We start from the raw sequence: 22926 nt of genomic DNA, 5'->3' as shown, positions 1-22926 counted from the left end.
CAAAAATTGAAAAATTATGCTCTCTGGATGTCTGATGGATTTATATTTGCTATTGCATAAAGACACCACAGTCCTCAGATTTAGTTAACGGTTACCTATATTTATATAGAATGAAATTCTAAGGTAGCTTAATGTGTTAAAAACAAATGCCTTGAATATATCAGTGTTCTTCTGTTGCCTGTGAAAAGATGTGCCGGCAGATATGATGAATACCTGCAGGCAGATTTTTCATTAGAAGCTAATACTCGTCTCTGTCCAGGTCCTTACTCTCCTCGTCTCTTTCCCCTGCAGGGAGCTTTATCGCTCTGCTTTCTCAACCTTGTCCTTCCTTTTTTGGTATATATCCCTCCATCTCTTCTTCCAGTCGCCTCTTTAATTTCACCTCTCATCTGCTGGCTGACACACACACACACACACACACACACACACACACACACACACACACACACACACACACACACACACACACACACACACACACACACACACACACACACACACACACACACACACACACACACACACACTATCTCCTTCCTGGGTCATTGATAGAGGGCATCTGTATTGTGTTGAGACGACATCATACTCTCATTTGGTCACTGTTGACTGTTGCCATGGTAACACTGTTAGTTCCTTGAAACACCAGGTGTTGTGAATTAGACACATCATCAGGGAAGAACCCACGGTCACAGAGTATTTGGGGTCTTAGATAATCAGTCACCCTCACCTGGGCGACCCATCCCGGGGTGATCAGTCCCCGGATTGTGTCCAACTCGAGCACGACACCATGATCACCCTTCTTGATCCACTGCCACCTTGACGCTTTTCTACCACTTTGATGATGTTCTTTGCCGCTCTTCTTTCCTGCAACCTTCTGCTAGCAAGTAGAGACGTACCTGCAAAGCCTCTGCAGCAGGCCTTCCACCAATGCTTTATGCAGTCCTCTACCAGTTTCAGAAATCTTGCCTTCTTACACTTGTAGGTGTTCTCTATCCGGTCTCTCTGGGTTAGGACTGGATACCGAACTTCGATGCGTTTATGACACGACCCATTTGGTTTGTTCTGATACCTATGTTACATGTCATTGATGTCAGTGAGCCAGAGCAGTTAAAAGACGCAGCCTCTACTGGAGCAGCCCGCTCATGTACTTAAAATCACTCGGTTTCAATTTACAGCTTCAATCTTACATTTGAACATGTTATTGTGACACTGGTGCTTGTAATTGGTATTGAAAAAAGTACCGGAATAGAATTCAAGTTAATGGCACCAGTACCAAAGATTTTTGAACAATACCCAACTCTGCTCCAGGGGACAGCGAGTTCTAGCAGAACCACTTGCTTTGAAGAGCTAGATGTTACGACCAAATCTGGCTTCAGTGTCATCCTTCCAACGAGTTAATGAGATTTCAGTTGCTTCCTTTGGTCAACCTGCAACTGCCTGTCACAAGCTGAGGCCAGCAGCCTATGTGTGTTTTATTGTGTTTGTATGAAAAGTGGTTTATGGATAAAGTCTGATTGAATGATTGATAGGTAGAATCACCTCCATGATGACAGGGATGACCAACAGTTGAGCATGACTATTCACGCTGGCTTTTTAGTATCTTCTTTGTCTTTTACCACCTTCTTTTGTTATAGTTTAACCCCAATACGGACAAAAGCAGCTTTACTGTCCCTTCTGTAGCACTCTTAAACTCGTGCTCAGCTTGCAATGTCCATCCTCAGACCTTACGTCTAAATGTTCTCCTTTATTACAGTCTGAAGCCCTTAATTCAGTCAGCTCCAGCTCTGCAGTCTCTTAAGTCTCAGTTCCCGACATTTCACGGCCCTGTACTCCCCTGCTGTTGTCTTTGCTGCAGACAGCTTCCCCATGCTTCACTGCTTGTCTGATAAGAGGGAGAAAGAGTGAGACTGACAGAGCCAGGGGGGATGGAGGAGTAGAAAAAGCAGAGATAGAAAAAGATGAGAGTAGAAGGGGAGACATTGTGAAGGAAAATGAAAGAGGAAGACAGAGGAAGAGACAATGGACCGGGCAGAGAAAGGCAGACAGTCAGTGACAGAGAAGGAGTGGGTGGACGGGTTTTGAAGGTGGTGGGTAGAAGGTGGAGGGGAGGGAGGCCAAAGCTTCATCATGCCCTCAGTCACAATTTTATTGCCCATTTTATTCATCCGGGGAGGCCCATAGCTTTCCTCCTCCTGTGCATATCTTCAACTGAATTCATTGGCTCTGCTGGGCTCTGGAGTCTCTCCCCCACTTTAAAAGTTAAAATGGCATCAGTCCTTTTGGGCTTCTGAGTCAACAAAGGGTCAGTATTTGCATTGTTACAGCTCTTTTGATTAACAGTGATTGGTGCGGAGCTGCTCTCCTCTCCATTACCTGTCTAATTATACCTGCGAAGATGAAGGGGAGCAGCAGAAACCTTATTATCTCTAAAAGCCTAATGTCATTCTGGTTTGGAGCTGCAACTGCTGACCGTGAGGATACGACCAGGAAAGTGTTGGTTTTCAGTGAGGCTATTTGAAAAATAAATAATTACTATATAGTGACAGTCTGGAAATAATTACCATAATATAACAGTTAGAAATAATTCTGAAGCAAAATTTTCAACATGTCACCAAATGTACCCATTCTTGTTTAACAAAATGAGCATTCTAAAAAAGTAAGTAGAAATCTGGTAAATCGCCTGCACTGCCATGCAAAGTGTTCACCTCCCATTGGGAGCAACTTAGGATTCAGTGTCTTGCCCAAAGACGCTTCAGCATGTGGACAGGAGGAACGAGGGATCGAACCACCAACCTTCTGATGAGTGGGCAACTCGCTTTACCATCTCGGCCATAGTCGCCTTTTTTTCATGTGAAACAACTTTTTGCATACATTTTTTTGCAGCTGTTTTACCAATATATAATTAATACGCATTTCATTGTTGGAGCAACAACTCCCACCAAGTGCAAAAAGTGCAAGAGGCAGGGCAGCCATCACACACGCGGGTCAATCACTCCACATTTGATTGAGATCTTGAAGTTTGAGAAATCATTCTCACTCTCCTGGGGTAAAAAAAAAAAATACATTACATTAAAGAAATACAGTTTTGAAACTGAAGTGTGTTAAAGACTTAGCTCAGACTCTTAAGTTCGAAAGATTGTGGCAAGGTCTTGTCAATCCAATCCTGTCTCTACCAAGTTAACTTAGCTAACAGAAAGTTTAGTGCTGTAGTGACTGTTTACAAATGTAACTAAACCCTCAGGTGGGAATGAGAGGAGGAGGGTACTGGAGCTATGCTAATTTGTTAACACTCCTGTTTGCCTTTTCTTCTTGATTAAAATATATGAGCTTTCAGCATTTGTTTCTCATCACGCAAGAGCTTTACACTTTTGTCAAGGCTCTAAATTTAATCTGAGTTGTATATGAGAGTCTGATCTTTGTTCAGAAGCATCTGAGCCAACTGAGGCCCTGATGGACAACTATCAACCTGTTAGTAGGCCAGGTCTAACAACGTACCTTGTGGTGTAAGATTAGATAAGGAAGTCTACGTGCAGATCACACACACACGATAACAAAGTATTTCTTTCTGTTTCCATCAAGACTGGGGAGGAAGGTTTTTGTCATTTGACTGCTTTTGTGTTCATATGTCACAAAGACATCAGGACACAAGGACCAGTTCAGGTTGACTTTTTTCAGCAGTGAATATGCCGATGTTAAAGGGCTTGTGTATCACTTGAGTGGCCACATACAAGAGGGACTGACTAACTTGTGCGTGTGATGGATGTAAGACTTTTAACATCAAAGACATCCTTTTCATCTCTTATTTCCAGATATCATAGAGGGTGAATTTCACTCAGATAGCAGTGAGAAGTGTCAGAACAGTCTTCTCCAGATGTAACAGATGGATGTCTGAACATCACTTTTAACCTAACATGTTTCTTTGACCACACATACTTTGCCTTTTTCATTTGGCCTAACCACCAATGATCTTCACTTAGAAGATTTCCTTGTTAGTGATCATAAGTGTGTTCTTTTTGATGTCACTTGTAATTTGGATCTGCTGCCTCGACTGGTGGGAATTTCAGGGTCTGCCTTGTATTGGGTCACAACTTATCTTGGTCAGAGGAGTTTTTTGGACACTGCAGGTCAGTTCATATCGGACAGAGCACCTCTGTCATGCGGTGTCCCACAGGGTTCTGTTATGGGTCCCATGTTGTTCTCTTTATATATGCTGCCACTTGCACAGATCATTAGCTGTCTGTTGAAAAAGTTTCAACAGAACACAACCATTTCTTACTTTATAATACCAGCTTTAAATTAGTAGGAATATTTTATGATATGCCTCCAGTCATACACAGTAAATCTGGTGCAGTAATACAGTTTTGAAAAATGTATTTTACACATGAGTTTTGACATGTGCTTGCTCTTGTCACATTAAAGCTCAGTGATCCAATCACAGCCATGATATCTGCCTTAATTGGTCCACAGAGGTTTGTTATAGTGCTGTTAGGGAGCAGGACAGGAAGCAGAGGAGAATATCTGCTGCTCTGCTGCCAGATAAACTCAGAAAGACAAAGTTAGAAGGAGACTGGTATCAGGGTCTGTGGTTGCTCATGGATTTCACACTCGATATACATATGTGTGGGTTCATTTGCACAATCCTTGAAGCTGGCATTTCAGTGCTGCAGAGAGATTGGGCATTTCAGGCGAGCTGACAGCTGTATCCGTGAAACACTAGACATTCAGTGGCAACAGAAACATGACCTGAAGCCTATTATCCAACATTCATAACATAAAGAGGATCCAGAGTCATAGTTTATCAACCAAAGACTCAGGTTATGCTCAGTTAATGAAAATGTGCCATTGGAGGAAATAAGATGCAAGGTGAGCGTTTTATGAACATAATAACAAGATGAACAATAAAATATGTGTGCATTTATTAAGCGCATGTGCTTCTCAAATACATTATTTCACATTGCACTTACACAGAAAACAGGCTGTTCTCTAGATGAGGATGATGAAAATGTGCCTTCATAGTTTACTTTGGTATAACATTGGTTAAATCTTACAGTATTCTCACAGGGTCACACAAAATACACACAAATAAATAACAATGCTACAGGCTCTAGAAAATATTATTACAGTGTTATTTGGAAAGGGTAAGCGCTTCATAACATCTTATTTTGAAAGGTTGAGAGTGTGTTTAAAAACCCCAACCCTCTCTGCTCCCTGGAAATCTCAGTGTTTCTCCCTATATCGATCTGCCTTTTTTTTTTGTCTGTCTTTACCTGTCTTAATCTTAATGCCTCTCTCTTGCTGGTTAGTTGGAGTTAGTATGTCCATCAAGCGGAGTGATGCCATTGTTGTCCTAAGCTAGACTTGTTTTTACTGAGGTACACTTGTCACCGGAATAGTTTTATGACTTGGGAAATTTACTGATTCACTTTCTGGCTGCAAGTTAGATAAAAAGATTGTTACCACTCTCATGTCTGCGTGCTTCAGGTATTAAGTGAGGTAGCGATCAGCTTGGTTTAGGTTAAAGACTGGAAGTAGGAAGAAACAGCTGGCTCTCCTCTGTTTAAATATAAAGGTGTGTTGCGACCAGGCGGCAACCAACCGTGATGCCACCCATTGTTTTGTGGACTGTCATTTCACATTTTGTCTGTCGCCATTTTGAGTGTTTCAAGCAGTCTAGAGCCAGAAATGACCACATTTGGACAAGCTGGGCAGGAGCAAGCTGTGGATCAAACTCAATCTGACCGAAGACACTATGGCCACCCTACGATAGCGGAAACCTGACTGAAACACAAGCCTGTCAATCAGACACCCCCAAAAAAATACCACTTTTTGAGGCGTGATGTCTAATTAATGATGGAATTATTCTCAAAAGGACCGCCTTAAAAATAATTAAAAGCATTGATTTTCGCGATTGACACCAGTATGACTTGTGGAAAAAATGTATTGACTATTTCATTAGAGAAGTTGAATGTCAGTCTATGGAGCCGGAGCATTTTTTAGAGCCAACCCCTTGTGCCCCTCAGTGGTATTGCACTTAATAGCACTTCCACATTGGCCTCACTTTACAGACTCGTAAGTTACGCCCACTTTTATACACAGTCTTTGGCTCAGACAGAATGCAAAGTGAATTTTTGCCTTTCATTATTTGCATGAATTTGACAATTTATTCAGCCATTGTCTCAACTGTACAAGTGTTAGCTATTGCGAGCTTTGATTAATGAAGTCTCAGAATAATTGTGAATTTTTCACTGAAGTTTAAGCTCTTTAAGCGTTAATAATTTTGTCTCTGCCTCGGTTTTTGTGAATTTGCAGCCAGTTATGACATTATCACTCCAACTTCATGGGCATTCAACATTTGCTCCACATGCTAATTAGTGGGCTTCAGAGGTTCTAGTAAACTTCTTTTTGTTGTTGTTTTACTTTGGACAGCGTTGTCAGTGTTGATCTTGCTCAATTTTTAATGACTCAAACTCTTCATGTCAAAAACTGTGTTCAGACAGAATGCAAAACACATTGTAAATGAGAGCAAAACGGAGAGAGACTGAAGGAAAAATATTCAACAGGCTCAGACGAACAGAAACACTGTCAGACACACTGGTCAGGCTTGCTACATCGTTAACTTACTGACTAGAGGCAGGTTCAGTCTAAAATGTGCTCGTTAGCTGGTAAAATAATGTGCGACAAACTTCAAGATAAAGGTGTTGGTAGGTGTATTTTTTCCACTTTTCGAGGGCCAGTTTTACTGCTTTTCTCTGCTTCCAGTTGCTTTCCAGCTCTATGCTAAGCTAAGCTCATAGTCTCCTGGCTGCAGCTTCATGCTTAGATCACATCCCCATCTGTTTCTGAACCAGAAAGCCATTTCCTTAAATTGAAGTTGTTAGGAAAGGTTCTGATTGTGCGTTTATGTCGGACTTTGATGTAAATGTATGTATATATCTGAGTGTTTTCAGCGGTCATAGTGTGAAAGCAGCCTCATCACAGCTCTCATACAAAAAGAAAAGGTTAGACTCATCCACCTCCCCTAATCAAAAACCTATTAGTATACAATATGTAAATCGGCCACCGAGCTCTGCGTGTACGCTGATGCATACAGGTTACAGCCCATCTGTCACAACCCTTTAATTTAGCCACATATGCACACACTTTCGTGGGGCTCAGTTGCCGTGAACTTGCTCCAGCGGTGATTACACCCTTATCATCTATCTCTGTAATTATACCCTCGGCACCGTAACGCTGAACAGAGAACCCCCCCGTCTCAGTGAATCTAATGTTTTCATTTCCCCTGCAGGGATGATCAAATCTTTTCTTTTTTTTTTTAACGCGGCGCTAAAAAGCACATCAGTGTTTGTCTTTGATTTACATGAGGAGTTTTTAATGTCAAACGTTGACCTAAGTTTTTAAAAGTTTTAAAGGAAATGTAACTGGAACAAATATTTTCTTTACTAAGGGTCTGAAGTGATAAACAGACCCATTTAGTCCCTAAAGATGGCATTCATCTTTTTCACTTGATAAATCATCAGTTGGATAAGCATGATCGTTCTGTTATTTTCATGGATAGAAGTAAGGAAAATTTAAAATAATGTGCGCAACCAAAAAAAAACCCCACAAAAACTCAAAACTATATTTGTTTGCAGTTAATCACAGTTACAGCATCATAAAAGGAAAAACTTCAGTTGAATTTCTTTGATTTAATTATTTAAATAGTTACACGTGACCGCTGGTCTCAAGCCGATCCGTTTTAATTCTCCCCAGTTACGTTAAGGAGTGTAGAATGTTAATATTTTTAATACTGACGGGAGCATTAAGTGTAAATGATTAGTTCAAGAACGGCTAAAATGGGAAAATCTACAATAATTTGTATTTTTACCGTTTCTGGCAAATGGATCGCACAGTGATTTTAGATACAAATCAAATATCTTTGCGTTTCACAATGTAGCTCTTGTATGTATGTATTATATGTAGCCATATTTTTGAATGATAGTGATTTTTGGGTTGCAGTTTATGTGGCATGTTTGTTACACCATACAGCTCTTTCTCTTTCCCTAAGTTGTACTAAGGATCTTTACGCCCTGAAAATCGTGTTTTTTTTCCCAACCTCCACAGTTGTTTAACTTCCAACCTTGCTGCAGCGATGTGCATCTGTATTTCACATTTCTGACCCCTCTCTGAGCTGAAACATGTCTGGGTGTATGGGTGGTCAGTTACTCTCAGACTGAATTTAAAAAGGAAATGTCGAAAACATTCACATCACCTTTACATGTTTGTTGTTGATGTGACTCAGTTTCTTCACAGGAGCCTGGTTGTTATTGGGTGTTGCTGCTGCTTGCAGATTAATTGTTCTTATATGTCTGTGACACTCAGTCAGCCTGAACTCTTCAAGACAACATGACGTCCCTGTCATACCACTTCTCAGCGTGTGTCACCTCAGTGTGTTTCTAATGAAGCCAGTGATAGTTAATTTCTTTCTCCTCGCTCTTCCTCATGATTGAACACATTCAGAATTGATCGAACGCTGTAATAGAAATATAAGCAGTGATTTGTGGAGTTCTGCTGAAGTCAGGATACAATATGTGCCTTCACGCCATTTGTTTTAAATACACAGGAGTGGCTTACTTTGTTCCAGGAAAAATCTTCAATTGGAAATGTTTGTTTTACATTTTTAAAGTGCCTTAAAATGAAACAAAAGAAGAACTTCATCATAATTAAGCCAACAACAAAAAGCTGGTGGACACTTAGAAGGGAAAATTGCACCAAAAAAACAACCAGTTGAATTTCTCCTGGCTTTAACGGAGGCACATTTAGTTGCAAACCACCATGCATGTGTTCACAAGATGCGCTCAGAAAAACAGCACAAAGGACTCAAGACCGATGCAGATAAGTCTGTTAGAAGTGTTTAGTTCTTCCTGAAGTGTGATGGGTCAAATTATTGTTTATTATGTTTGTTGCTCTGGGATTTAAATTTTACTGAGGGCACTACAAACAAACGTTATTTTCTAGTTTGTAATAATGTGAAGGAAAATCACAAACAACTACAAACTGTCCACAACAACCAGACTTCTTCTCCTTCAACACGGCCATATACAGTAGGTTATCTTTGCAAGCAGCTTAATATGATCTATATTTACATTTATTGCAACCTCTACGAGTTGTAGTAAAGTGAGCAAAGGAGGAAGTCAGATGATGGAGAATAAAGCGTGACAACGTCCATGTAAGAAAGAGGTCTCGGGTGGTTGGATGGTTCAGTCAGGATCTTCACCCAGGAGACTATTGTTCATGTCCTGTGTGAAAAGAAATGTCGGCGTTAAGTTATCTTAACTTGTATGTCAGTTAACTTGCATATTTAACACAGATCATGTACGCAACGTAACTTACATCACGTACATGATGTAACTTGGTTAACAAACGCACTTTTCTAACCCCATGGCAAAATAAATAAACTTAGTTTGACTTGAGCGTGAGGTAATCTCCTCATGTTTGCCAATTTAGAGCACAAACCAACACCTTGATAGACAGGACAGTTAATACAGAGCTGATGAGGTGTCACAGCACATGTTTATAGTTACAGCTTTTAGATGAGGTGCAGCATCATAAAACATCGTCAAGTGAAGAGAAGCAGTGACAGTGGAGGTATTTAAACAGCCTCTGCACACTTAATAGCCACCTCTCATACGATGAACTCCAGTGTTTGATATCCATTAACTTGACATATAACCGCATCACTTTTAGTCATTTCAGATATGTAGCCAGCCAGCCATTTTTTTCACTGTCATGGTATGTTTGTATTGCAAACAGTATGGTGAGTATGAATGCAAAATTGTCCTTACAAAAAACAGGAAGCACACAAACTTGACAAAATGTAGCATCACTAAATGATATTTTATAATTATAACAAACAACTCTTAACCAGCTGGTTTAATGCATATCGTAAAAAGCTAACAAATGATTTATGATGTTTTGGTTATAAACATTTTTACGACATTAAACTATTCTTAAGCGCAATCGCAAAACTAGCACGTCATCAGTGAAGTCCTTTACATACCATTTAAATATATAGTACAGTTTTATACCTTTATGTTGATCTATAATTTTAGCTCTGCTCCACGATGGTGTTGTGGTGGTTTAGGAGCTGAGCATAATACAAGAGATGCACTTCTCTTTACTGATACACAAACGACAAAAGCTTGACTCAATGCTAAGAGGCGATTGGGTAACCCAGCACTGCTTTCTAGCCTTTGACTCACCTCAGAGTGCGTATGCATCACACTGTGTAGGTGGCCAGTGTGAAGGACGCATCGTAATTGCCGTTGTGCCCATATTCTAACCTCCTCCTAACCCTTTCCTGACATTGCCAGGGGACCTCCAGTCCAGATTCTATGATTACAAGCACAATGGTTCGCCCGAGTCTCCTGTGATGAGAAACACGTTCATTGTTCGCCATGGTGGCTCTCTTCCTCCTTCATGAAAGCAAAGAGAGGAGGTTTGAGAAGATGAGATACAGATAGAGAGGAAGACTGACAAAGACAGAGATGGAAGAAGGAAAGCTCAGAGGGAGATAAACAGGTGAGAGGAAAACCAGTGGAGGGAGAGCAGAAAGAGCGTGCCAGCAAGAAAAATGATTGTCATAAAGTGCTGCCGCCGTGCCACCTGGGCCCAATTACAACGGCATTATGGAATTGCTATAATGACATTATTTAGCGCGCTATACTGCTGCTCTGACGTCGCACCTCTGGACGAGCGCCATTATTCCCCTTTCCTCTTGCGGCGGTGGACCCACACAAAGGATTCGAACAAAGGATGTATGTGGGTGCGACCGCCCTCAGGCCGAGAAGAAGAAGAAGAAAAAAAAAACATCGTACAGTAATTTCACTTCTATTTTCTGTACTACGATGTATGTAGGGAGATCTGTACGGTTAAAATGACTTGCTCTACAAGTGGAGAGGTATTTACTTTGTTGGTTATCAAGACAAACATCCTCATACTGTGTGTTCCAGAATACACAAACACACCCATTACTTGAAGGGCATTTAATTTTTACTCACCCCTAATTTGTATTATAGCTTTTGTTTTCTGAATGAAAGAGGAATAAAACAAAGGAGCACACAGTCGCAAATTAGGACTTTATTTTGTCATATGTTCAGGACAACAACCCTGTCACTATTGCGAGACCTAATTTTCCCTTCACAGTCAACAAGCTGATGAGTTGAGATTCACAAATACATGTGAACCTTTATTAATGGTAGTGATTACATGTTTTTTTTTTTTTTAAGTAATTCCTTTACTTTAGTGTGCTCATGATAGCAGAATTTTTTGTGTGTGTGTTATATAAAGTGACAACAGACTTTTTAATGTTGAGTGAATCGAAACATGTACATTTTGAAATTTCTAATTCCACATCTAATGCATGCATTTATGGCTATTGTGGAAATTATTATTGTAAAGGTGTAAATTACATGACACTTTCCTAAATTCGTTGTGATTTGTCCTTTTTCAATGGAGGCTCAAACTGTTGCAACAATGCACTGTTTTTTGGGATATGCTGGCTAATATTTTTTTCCAAAGTCAAGGTTAAAGTTTCCAAAGAAAATTTTAATAAGCAGTGGAATGGGGACAACGGGGAAATTAATGTATCCAGTAGCTCACACATATAAATCTAGATTTCAAAGACAGTACAACAAAATAAACAACCAATAAAAGCTTTTTCTAAAATGTAAAATTCAGCACTTCTCTGCAATAGTTTTCCTACATTGCCTTGTGAATGCCAACAGACACCATTTCATGATATTCACTAGTAAGTAAGGAGTTCTGCTCTAAAACAATACATGTAATCTCTTGTAGCAAACATTGTGGATAAGCAGTAAAATCCGATGAACCAGTTGATGTACCTTTAGATATGTAATATCCAAATAGAAAGTCAGGGTAAAGAATATACAACAAAATACTGACACATCATGGAGGAAAAACTAAGTCAGTTGTGTTTTTCAGGGTTGAAATGACAAAATCCAGTTTGAAAGTGAAGAGATGAAGAAAGCAGGAAGGAGTCAAACGCAGAAGTAAATGCTGTGGACAGCTGGTTCTCATTAAATATTAAAGCCCTCAGTTCTGTTTACATTATGTTTGCGGTGTACATTCAAGAGACTTGAATCATTTTCTTTAATTTCTGCTGCAGGAGGCGCCAGGCATTGTGCCTTGGCGCTGTGCAATAATGTGGTGCTCAGGAAGATCGTTACCCGGGGATCCAAAGTATGTGGCACACGCGTGGAAACATCGTCCTCCATCTGTCTCTGTAATTCTCATTACTCCTCTCAGAGAGGAGCCGCAGAACTCCTGCAAACTCCCAGCAGCTCAGAGGCTAAATAAGAAGTCACACACTGCGGCTGGCTCGCAGAAATAACACAGTGGAAGAGGAACCGACTTTCATTGGGCTCTTACTGAGCTGTTTTTTCTTTTTTCATTTTGGCAATTTGGCTTTATGGTCATTTTACCTGATATCTGAGTCTTTATATATTATAAGTCATTCCTGTAAATCCTGCAGATAACTGGCAAGAGCTCTCAGCATATGTTACGTAAACTGAGGTGACATTAAAACAAGAGAACCAGTGAGCCTCAGCAGTCTAGATACTTTTCACCAGAGCTGCACCCAACCGGCTTGCTTCATAAATGTGCTTGTAAACAAATGTGTAACTCAGGTGCTGATGTTGATCAAGCAACGAAAATTGGAACACTAAATCATGAAGGTTGTAACATTTTAAAAGATATGCGTTATTTTAAAATTGTATTTCTGAAAATAAATTAAATAGTTCATACCGGTTTCATGTCTCAACACTTAAACTCCAGCCACGGGACAGTTAGGTTAGTATGAAGATGGGATGTCTGTCTCTGCCTCAAAGTAAAAAAAAAAAAATCTGCCTCGCAGCATGGCTACACCAGCAGAAAAACTAAGAAACAATTTTTCAGTCAATACCACACACACTGAGATATGTATTGTTTCAACTGACTTCATTTACCATCAACAGAATAAACTAATCAGTTAGTAAAACTTCAAGCCTGTCTAAAAGACATAAAGGCCTGGATGACCAAAAACTTCCTGCTTCCAAATTCAGACAAAACAGAAGTTATTGTACTTGGTCCTAAACACCTCAGAAACTCTTTCTGTAATCACTTAGTTACTCTAGATGACATCGTCTTGGCCTTTAGCACCACTGTGAGGAACCTTGGAGTCATCTTTGATGAGGACTTGTCCTTTAGCCACCATATAAAGCAAATCTCCACAACTGCCTTCTTTTATCTACGTAATATTAATAAAATCAGGAAAATCATTCCTCAGCACGATGCAGAAAAACGTATTCATGCGTTTGTTACTCCCAGGCTGGATTATTGTAATTTCTTGTTGTTAGGATGTCCAAATTACTCATTAAAAACCCTGCAGCTGATCCAAAATGCTGCAGCGAGAGTACTAACGGGATTTAGAAAGAGAGATCATATTTCTCCAGTTTTAGCTTCTCTTCACTGGCTTGCTGTTAAATCAAGAATAGAATTTAAAATTCTCTTGATGACTTACAAAGCCCTACATGACCAGGCTCCATTATATCTTAGAGATCTTATAGAACCATATAATCCTAGCAGAGCACTTCGCTCTCAGTACGCTGGTCTGCTTGTGGTTCCTAGAGTTTACAGAAGTAGAATGGGAGGCGGAGCTTCAGTTTTCAGGCTCCTCTCCTGTTGAACCAGCTCCCAGTTTGTGTTGGAGGGGCAGAAACCCTCTTTAGCTTTAAGATTAGACTCAAAACATTCCTTTTTGATAAAACTTATAGTTAGGGCTGGCTCGGGTAGACCTGAACCAACCCTTAGTTATGCTGTTCTTGGCCGAGGCTGCTGGGGGACCTCGTTACATGCAGAGCTTCTTTTCTTTCCTCCTACTCTTTAACTGACTCATACCTCACCATCTTTTTCTCTCCCATAGTTTCTTCTTATTGTCTGTTGTCTCCATTCAGTTCCTTCGCTCGCGTAGTTTCTGTTCTTTCTTTTCCAGATGTCCCGTCATGGAGCTGCACGTCTCGGCCCTGCGCTTGTCGTCTCCACCAACAGTTCTTCTCTTGTATCTCTATGCTGTCCTTTTCTCTCTCTGCTCTCCTCTCACCCCAACCGGTCGAGGCAGATGGCCGCCCACCCCTGAGCCTGGTTCTGTCGGAGGTTTCTTCCAGTTAAGAGGAGTTTTTTCCCTCCTTGCTTATGTGGGAATTGTTGTATTGTTGGGTTTCTCTGTTTAATGTTGTAAAGTTCCACTGTAAGGACTTTAATGTGTTAAGTGCCATAAAATAACCTGTGTTGTGATTTGGTGCTATATAAATAAAATTGAATTGAATTGAACAGAGAGTGAACGTCCCAAAAAAAGTGGCAAATTTTCTCTTTAATACATATTACATATATTTATACATGCAATGCCTATACTGATTTACATCTACTGCTACATACTATATACTGTATTTAGACATAATGTGCAACTGAAGATAATGTACCCAAGGGTTTAAACAAGCAAAACAACAACAAAGTATGAGCATAATTCAATTATTAACAAGACATGAGAAGAGGTGTAGTAGTAGAGCAAATTGTGCATTTGTGATACGATTCCCTAATCAAGAAATAAGTTTGCAAGGAGTGTGTGCCTGACAAAACACTCTACTGCAGACTCGTATTATCAGGAATTGAGTGACCACTGGATCAAACCCCCGAAAGCATAACAAACACAGAATTATGATACTGGCTGTGTTTGACTCAGGTAATAGAAGAATTTAAGTCGAATTACTTCTGGAAAAGACTATCAACTAAAAGCCTGATGGCAGTGGCTTAATTGTGCTAATTTCTACAAATGAATATGACGCCATGTATCTACAAAGAGGATGGAGACTGCGTGAGTTCAAAATTATGAATAATTACAGACTCGTAAAGGTTTGAGAAGTATTTAGGTTATGAAAATACTGTAAGTAAAACATTACAGTGAAAATAAAACGTGAAAATGTCCAGATACTGGCTGCACAAGGCTTTACTTGTGTATTTCATTTTTTCAAATGCTAAATTTGTTCTTTTTATGTAAATAAAGCATGCGCGCAGAGGTACAACATGCACCTGTGAAGAGCCAGACGTAGTTTTGTACATTAAAGTCTTTACTCAAGAAGTGTCTCCTCAGCCTGTAATTATCCTGAACAGGCGGGCACAATCATTGTTGAAGAGTTCTCTCAGAGAGCCACTGTTACCAGCACTTTCTGCATGCACTGCTAAATGCCATAATTACCTTCATCATATTTTAGGAGACTGAACAGCACTCACACCCCGACAGATTTGCCATTCAGTCACACGTGTGCGTCTCAAAGGCAAATTACATGAAGGTGTTCACATAAGTAAACATACAGGATGCACATGCAAGGAAAACCTTTTTATTCTGCAAGTGAAAAGTCAGTCTACTGCCGTTGTAGTCCGATGTTGGCTTTGCTGCAACATCTTTTAGTCACCTCTGTTTTACTAATAGACTCGCCGCTGATTATGTTCTGAAGCAGCCTCGGGTTTCACTTCATGACAGTATGGTAGAATAATTAATTGGCTGCTTGAAATGGACACTTTGAGTCTTTGAGAAGCTGAAACCTTAGTTTACTGCTGAGGAACGCAAGTAAAGTTTACACTAAGAAGTTACTGTGTAATCAGCTGACCATTTGATAAACGTTCTTCCCCTGAACAGCAATTTTCTCATGATGGGTGGACAACTGTAACTCAGCAAAGTGGGTCAATTTTGCTGCATTGAACGTATTAAACACTGTTTTTATGCTTTAATGTAAGTACGCAGCTGTCGTATGTCTACATAGCTAACACGTTAGTTTTTTAGGTTAAGTTATATTAGGAAGTCCCTTTCATGGCCACCACAGCTGGTGTTAAAGTATTAAGGTATACCACTGGAAACCTCAATACTGTTGTAATTATGCACTCTTTATTATTTAAACTGAGGCAGAGCTGCTTAAACATGATGTGTTGTAGCTCGACACACTGGCAGGCCGGCGATCTTAGAAAGGAGGAGTTTTCTTTGGACATTTTTGGGGTTCAGACCAAGAAGTAGGAAGCTGTGTCCTCTGCCTGCCACATGAAATACTCTGGGTACAAATCTGCACGTGTGCTTCAAGTGCAGCACCTGAATGTATATCGTCTACAGCGAAAACGCAGGATGTCACAATACCTGAAATGTATAATGTGATTGTTTGATGCCTTTACTCGCGGTGCAAAAGCTCATAAAAACTGACCTCTTCCCGAAAATATAACGAGCCGCTTTTTCACCACGTAATATTTCCACTCTGTGTGAATAAACTTACTTAAAAATAATGAGCTGCAGTCGTCAGCTGATAAAATGCACTGGTGACATTTCTCAGTTTTGTCAATAGAACAGTCAACATGTTGAAATGAAAGGGCTGCTTGTGTTCACCTCTGTGAGAAAACAAGGACCCAGTGTTACAAAAAATATTGATTGTTGATCTGACACTGAAATTGCAAACTGCGTACATGCGGGTGTGAAGCAGCGGAAAGGTTGAGGCATGACAACAGGAGGGCAGGAATTATTGAACGGTTTTATATAATTAAAAAGTTACAGGGAATTAACAGTCTAAACAATTGGTGAAAAAAAGATTTCAGGAACTTATAAACACACATTTTTAAATAGTTCCTTCTTTTCACATTTCATACACTCTCCTGCACCACAGTTCCAGACAAACCAGGCTACTCCTTCAGATTACTACAACTAGGAGCTTTTAAAGCGTTTTACAGAGCGAACTGCAGCTGTAAACCAGAGCAGACCAGATAATGCCTTCCCTCAGGGACAGCAGTGGGGCCACAGAGACAAAACCTCTCCATTTAGAAGCACCAAGCTGCTGACCTGATGTGGATCTCATATCTTGCCAGCGTCCCCCACCCCCAAGCTACATATATATATGTGTGTACTTTTCAATTTGATTTGGGGGGAGATAATAGGATAAACAGCGTATAGCTCTGAGCGGCTGGTTGACGGGAAATGAAAAACACTTTTTGGAACTTCCCTGTCAAATATTTTCACAGCACGAAGAGGAAGAGAAGGTGAAAGGGGACTTTAGATTTCCACGTGTATTGACTTGATAATTCTGTGTGTTTGTGTGTGATGCTGTAGCATTAATCTCTGAGGGAGATAAGAGCAGATGATCTGCAGTTTGTCTCTTCCTTTTGATTTGTCTTCCATTAGATGAAGTGATCAGAGTGGCGTCATGCAGAGTGAAAAAGAAAATACAAAGAAGAAGACACAAAAGGCTGTCAGACATCACAGCGGGAACAACTGATGGCTGAGTGACAACAGTCTGATCACTTAATATCCTCTTAAACACTGCTGATGCATCTGAGGAGAATTAACAGGATAGGACCAGTGTGAAATTATTCTCATTTTTTCTTTTTTTCCCTTCATTGTTTCCTTTTAATTCTTTAGAGTAACTTTTCTGTTTTACCTCTTAAGTTTTCTAAAAAAGGATTCAAATAAGACCTTGTCCACGCTAATACAGGATATTAGCACTCACACACACACACACACACACACACACACACACACACACACACACACACACACACACACACACACACACACACACACACACACACACACACACACACACACACACACACATACACACAGCTACATGGTCTGTTTAAATGAGAATGCAAAAATGTGTCAGATATCAGAGAATAACATTATCAACATGCATAATGAGCTTCTTTTTTTTTTTGTATTACTTGTAAGTGAAAAGTTTGATTTACATGGGTTTTTTTTTTCCAATGCTTGTACACCTGTAATTGCTAGTGCTAACCAAATGTAAAGAAGCTGGTGTATTGCTGCAGTTGCTGTTGTTTCAGGCGCATGTTCATTACGTAAAGCGACAATGAGCATGCTCAAATTGAGATGTGATGTCATAGTTTTTCAAACGCTTTGTTTCACATGTCCACACAGATACACAGAGACTGGAGTTTTTAAATATCTGTACCTACGAACATTTTCACATTAGTGACCTAAAACTGCTTGCGTGTGGAGGCCAAAATGGAGAGTACATTTTTGTTTATATCCATATTAGTATGGACAAGGCCTAAAATAAGGACTTGGTCATATCTAATAAACAAATCCAATGCAATCATGACTTTTTTTTTTTTTTTTAAAGTCATAGCCCAAACAGCACTTTCATGACCTAAATGTGAGTCTGCTCCCTGTAATGTTCAGGCCTCTTGCTGCTTTTAGAAGTTTCAAGATTTCAATCCCTCCATGGTCTATCTTCAGCACACAGTTGCTATTTGTTTCTAGTTCTTTTGCATCACCTGGTCGAGATAGCTTTGGATCAGGCTCTATTCACCATTCACCTTACAGTGACTACTTTACACCTCCACTAACACTATTTTTATAATTTCGCCTTTCTGCATTAGGTTGTGTTTCGGCCACCTGTCTGTTTTTGACTGATTTGATTAATTTGTGTTGTCTTTACTGATCGAGGTGTTTTTTATTTGTATCATCCAAATGATTTGCTCCTTCTTTATATGGATTCCTTTTATCTCTGTGAGCACTTCGTAAACTTTATTTTGAAAGGTGCAATACGAACACATTTTAGTAGTATTATTATAAAAGGTTGAATGATGTGTTTTTAGATGCTGTCATGCAGGATAAAGTTAGTTTTCTATTGCCTCTCTATTTAGTTTTTGTACTATGAAACACTTTGTGACATCTGAAGTGCTATCTAAATAAAATAGACTCACTTCAAAATGGTCTTTTAAAAAGGAGCATCAACTCGTGATACAACATTTGTCATGTGAAAACTTCACACCTCTCACTGTCACTGAATATTTAAAGAATTTGATATGAATTAATTGGAACGTAGGGAGTGATGAAATTCAAACTCATGTAAATAGAAACCTGAATGTTCACATGTTGATTGTGTAATTCTGTCAGTTAAATTATTAGTACCAGATTACAGTACATGTGTCGTTCCAGGAAAATCCTTGGTAGTTATGTAGCATTAAATCTGATTTTAGGGGATGTGATGTTCTTCCTCTTCATTTTAATGCAACAGATTCTTTCCTCTGCTGTAAGTTAACGGTTGCAAGTTTTTTTTTATGATGCGATCCCTTCCTTCATGGCAGAGCCTCGTGGTTCTGGTGCACAGGAGAGCTCAGAGAGATGTGATGGGTTCAGGCTGTGACGCCGGGGGAGCAGCGAAGCCTTTAGTGTTTAATGACCTGTCTGTATGGCAGAGATTTAGAGACACATACTAAAGTAGAGCCACAACGGGGCCCCGCTGTTGCAATTCATCTTCATTTTAATTGGGAACATTTTGTGTTGCTCACTCCACCACATTAATTAAGCATAGACCTACAGCAGTTTCTAAAAAAAAAAACTCATGAATGTGCAAGAAGCAGTTCAGTACAGGTGTTTCTAAGCGGAGGACACACCAGGAAAGATGTTTGTCTTATTGTTTTTGTGATCTACCATCCATTTGTTCTTTCCTTCTCACCAATAATATCATAGTCATCGCCCTAATTCTTCTAATTGTCTTATAAAATAGTCCCATGAGTGTGATAGTCATGAACAGATGTAAACAGAAAGCCTTGCTAACTTCATTCCCGACTGCCACTCAGAGACTCCTTGTCAGACCAGGTCAAGCTCTTGCAGGATTTATCGAAGCGCAGTATTAAGACGACCCCCCCACCACCACCACCAATGTGTGTGAAACAGCACGCAGCGAGGGAGAGGCAGGCTACAAAGGGCCAGCTGCTGCTGCTGCTGGAGCTGTTTTGGGAAACCGAGTGGTGATTCACGCTGGCAAATTGATTCATTTCTTGTCCTGATAAGCACCTTTTTTTTCTCTCTCTCTCTTATTTTTCTTTGTACCCTCATGCTACACTGGCTTTGAAAGGAGCCGCTGAAAAACGGCAAAGTGAAAAGGAACAGGGTGGAGACACAACAACAGCAGCATCTTACAATATGCAGCGATGCAATACGGGTCAACAGCTTTGACCAGTTAAAGTAGCACCTTCCCCTGCGTTACAAACTTCACTTTACTGCAGGGTGTTGTTGTTGAGCTTCTCCATTATTGTAGCTATTTTTAACCACTAATCTTGACGGGTGATTGCCATGATTGGAGCTGTGCGAGAATCTGTGCGTGCATCTGTATATGTGGAGCATAGACACGATAAGTGCACAGCAGGTGTGTTCCTGCTTTGAGCATTAAACATCAGTGGAAATGGAAAAAGCTTTAAGCGGCTCTTATCAGTAACAAACAGTCCATAGCAACGAACCAGGCAGCCAAATAGGTTTTAAAAAGGCCCACCGGCTAACCAGCCCCACACAACTCGGCTCTGCTCCCTTGCTCAGCGGATCACCTGATCGGGAAGCTGCTGGACTTCTCCCCCGTCACTCAGCACCCAGAAGAGGCAAGCACATGTCATCTGAGATTTACATAAACAAATCCCTCATTATTAGCAAAAGGTACCGAGACCCGGCTTCCAACCTGTTGTTAAATCCCTTCTCTCTCAGCGAAGCCAGTTTTTGGAGGCACGTCCCCAAGGAATCAATAATTTTAAATGTCAGCCATGCAAATTGGTTGTGGCCCAAACTGAAGTTCATTCTGTGAGCTTATGCGGACGATTCAAGTCAGTCACGGCAGCGTACTTCAGGTAGAAATAAAAACAAATCTTTTCTTTTGATAAACTAAATCAGATGAAGATTGAACAACAGAGTTCATATCACAAAAGAGGCCAAAACAAATGTTCCTTTAGACCCCGAACTTTCAGGAGCACACTGCACAGCTGCTGCAGAGTTCCTCTCAATCCTTCAGTTTGAGTGATGTCATGTGATTTGTGTGCACAATGGAAAACCAGCGGAATCATTCACATGAACCTCTGTCAGCTTTGTAATTCCAAGTCATAGATATTGGAAACAAATAACTGCTACAATATTTGTGATTTAAAAGTACATTTGTTGTTTAAATATGGAGTCACTTGTTGAGCTTATTATATTTGGGTGCCTACCAAGCTAGCTGTGGGTTAACATAAGGTGTAAACAGTCTGAATGAAGTCAGGTTTTTTTTTTTTCTGTTTTCTGTCACTGTTATGTGACTGTAGCATCAGTGTTCAGTGCAGGATGGAGGACTGCTGACCCACTTCAATCCACATCCTGGTCTTCTGCTTTAATTGGTGATTAGAAAAGGAGTTTTTTTCTGACTGTAGTGACAGTGAATGTGTAATAACAAAATTCTATTCGTTATTATTATTTTTTATGACTTATTGATGTTTTTTTATTTGTTTATTTACTTATTCTTGATCAGCGCCTGGTAGTGGTGGTCGATATGGCCCTAAAATAATTTCAGGATATTTCTGAGATAACGATTTTCTTGAGGATATGACATAATACTGAAAACAATTACATTATAAATTTCAAAATCATACAATTACATTAAAATAAGTGTTGTAGTTATATATATAAATATAAACATAAAAGTTCATCTTCAAATATTCAGTAAAAACTAAACAAAAATGATCTCAGTTGGTTCTTTTGTTTGTAAAAAACAACAGAAACTCAGAGTGAGATTTAGATTCTGTATAAAATGCAGCCGCTTTCAGCCGCACTTGTTGTTGCTGTGTTTAAGTTATGCAGGTAACATAATTCATACTGGTCCTCAGCATCACAGTACGATAGACGTTAAGTCAAGTAGTACTATTGCCTTCATCAGGATAGGATATATATATATATATATTTTTTTTTTTATCATGTTAAAGATTATAACGCACAGCTGGTGCCTGATTGTTTGAAAACATTTATCTGCCTTCTTCCTCCAGTTGTTTTCTGACTTGATCACCTGTGTAACACTGTCAGTGTTCAGAGAGCTCAACATGTACGATGTGAGAACTGAAAAGAACATTTGTGCCTGTAAAAGATTTTATTGATGGAAACGTGTCACTTCAATAATTAAATGAAATACTGCGGGAGCACAGCAATGTGCTTTTCACTGCAGTGACAAGACTCCTTCACTGCTAATAGATCTGTGAGACTCAGACAGAACGGCTGATGTGGCCCTGTCACTGTCACTGTCACACACCAAACACACAAACACTGGAGAATGTCAAGTCGCCTGGATGGAGCTGACAGTCACCGGGGCCTCAGGTTCACAGTCCGTGGTGCGGTGCTCTGACAGCCACAGTGTGTGTGGTTGTGTGCGTTACATGTTCATTGTGTGCAGTACAGTGAAATGTCTCCGGGATGTGCTTCACTACACGTCTTTGTGAATTTGTCATATAAACGTGAGAGCCCGAACAACACTGTATTTATTGGGCCAATATCAATATGCGGGAGTAAAAAAAGTCTGATACTGATATATTGGCCTATATTCTTTTACGCTTTTACTGTATATACAGAAGATATAAACACAAATTTTTGCAATGATCCATCAAATGTGCTCATTGAACAGTTTTAACACTTTTGACAAAGATGTGATGGAGGCAAGATATTTTACTGTTTATTGTCCACACTGACATCACTGCCCTATAACTGAACTTCACTGGGAATGTATTGATTATAAATAACAATCATAAACCATTTAAAAATGCAAGTTTTTAATTTACCTAAAGCATGTTTTTCTTATATTATGTAAACAATTTTTTTTTACATCAGCCAACATATATGCCAGTGTGTAGGCTAATATTTTGTCTCTCAGTAATGAGGAACTACTTTGGTTCTGCAAGTCAGATGGAGGAATAAAACAGATTGAATATCTATCATCTGACTGTATGAAACCTGCGCTACCCTCATAGATACTATCTATAACATATTTTATTCAATAAAGTCTATAAAATCAGACTTTTTTAAACAGACAGTCAACATTTTGTCCTTAGTGGAGG

At 39.8% G+C, this 22926-nt stretch overlaps 1 long non-coding RNA gene across 1 annotated transcript in view; it reads left to right on the top strand.

Annotated features, from left to right (window-relative positions):
* Window positions 1-14316, top strand: part of LOC138621151 (uncharacterized) — a 38266-nt gene extending 23950 nt beyond the window's left edge. The window contains exon 3 of the long non-coding RNA XR_011310925.1: window positions 14027-14316. This is a non-coding gene — a long non-coding RNA (uncharacterized lncRNA). The remainder of the gene's footprint in view (window positions 1-14026) is intronic.
* Window positions 14317-22926: the final 8610 nt, after the last annotated feature.

The sequence above is a fragment of the Brachyistius frenatus genome, unplaced genomic scaffold (genome assembly GCF_029030835.1).
Source record: "Brachyistius frenatus isolate BFR_SWC_R1_liver_20210118 unplaced genomic scaffold, ASM2903083v1 Contig_29, whole genome shotgun sequence".
NCBI classification, from domain to species: domain Eukaryota; kingdom Metazoa; phylum Chordata; class Actinopteri; family Embiotocidae; genus Brachyistius; species Brachyistius frenatus.
This window is presented reverse-complemented; position numbering and strand designations above follow the sequence as displayed.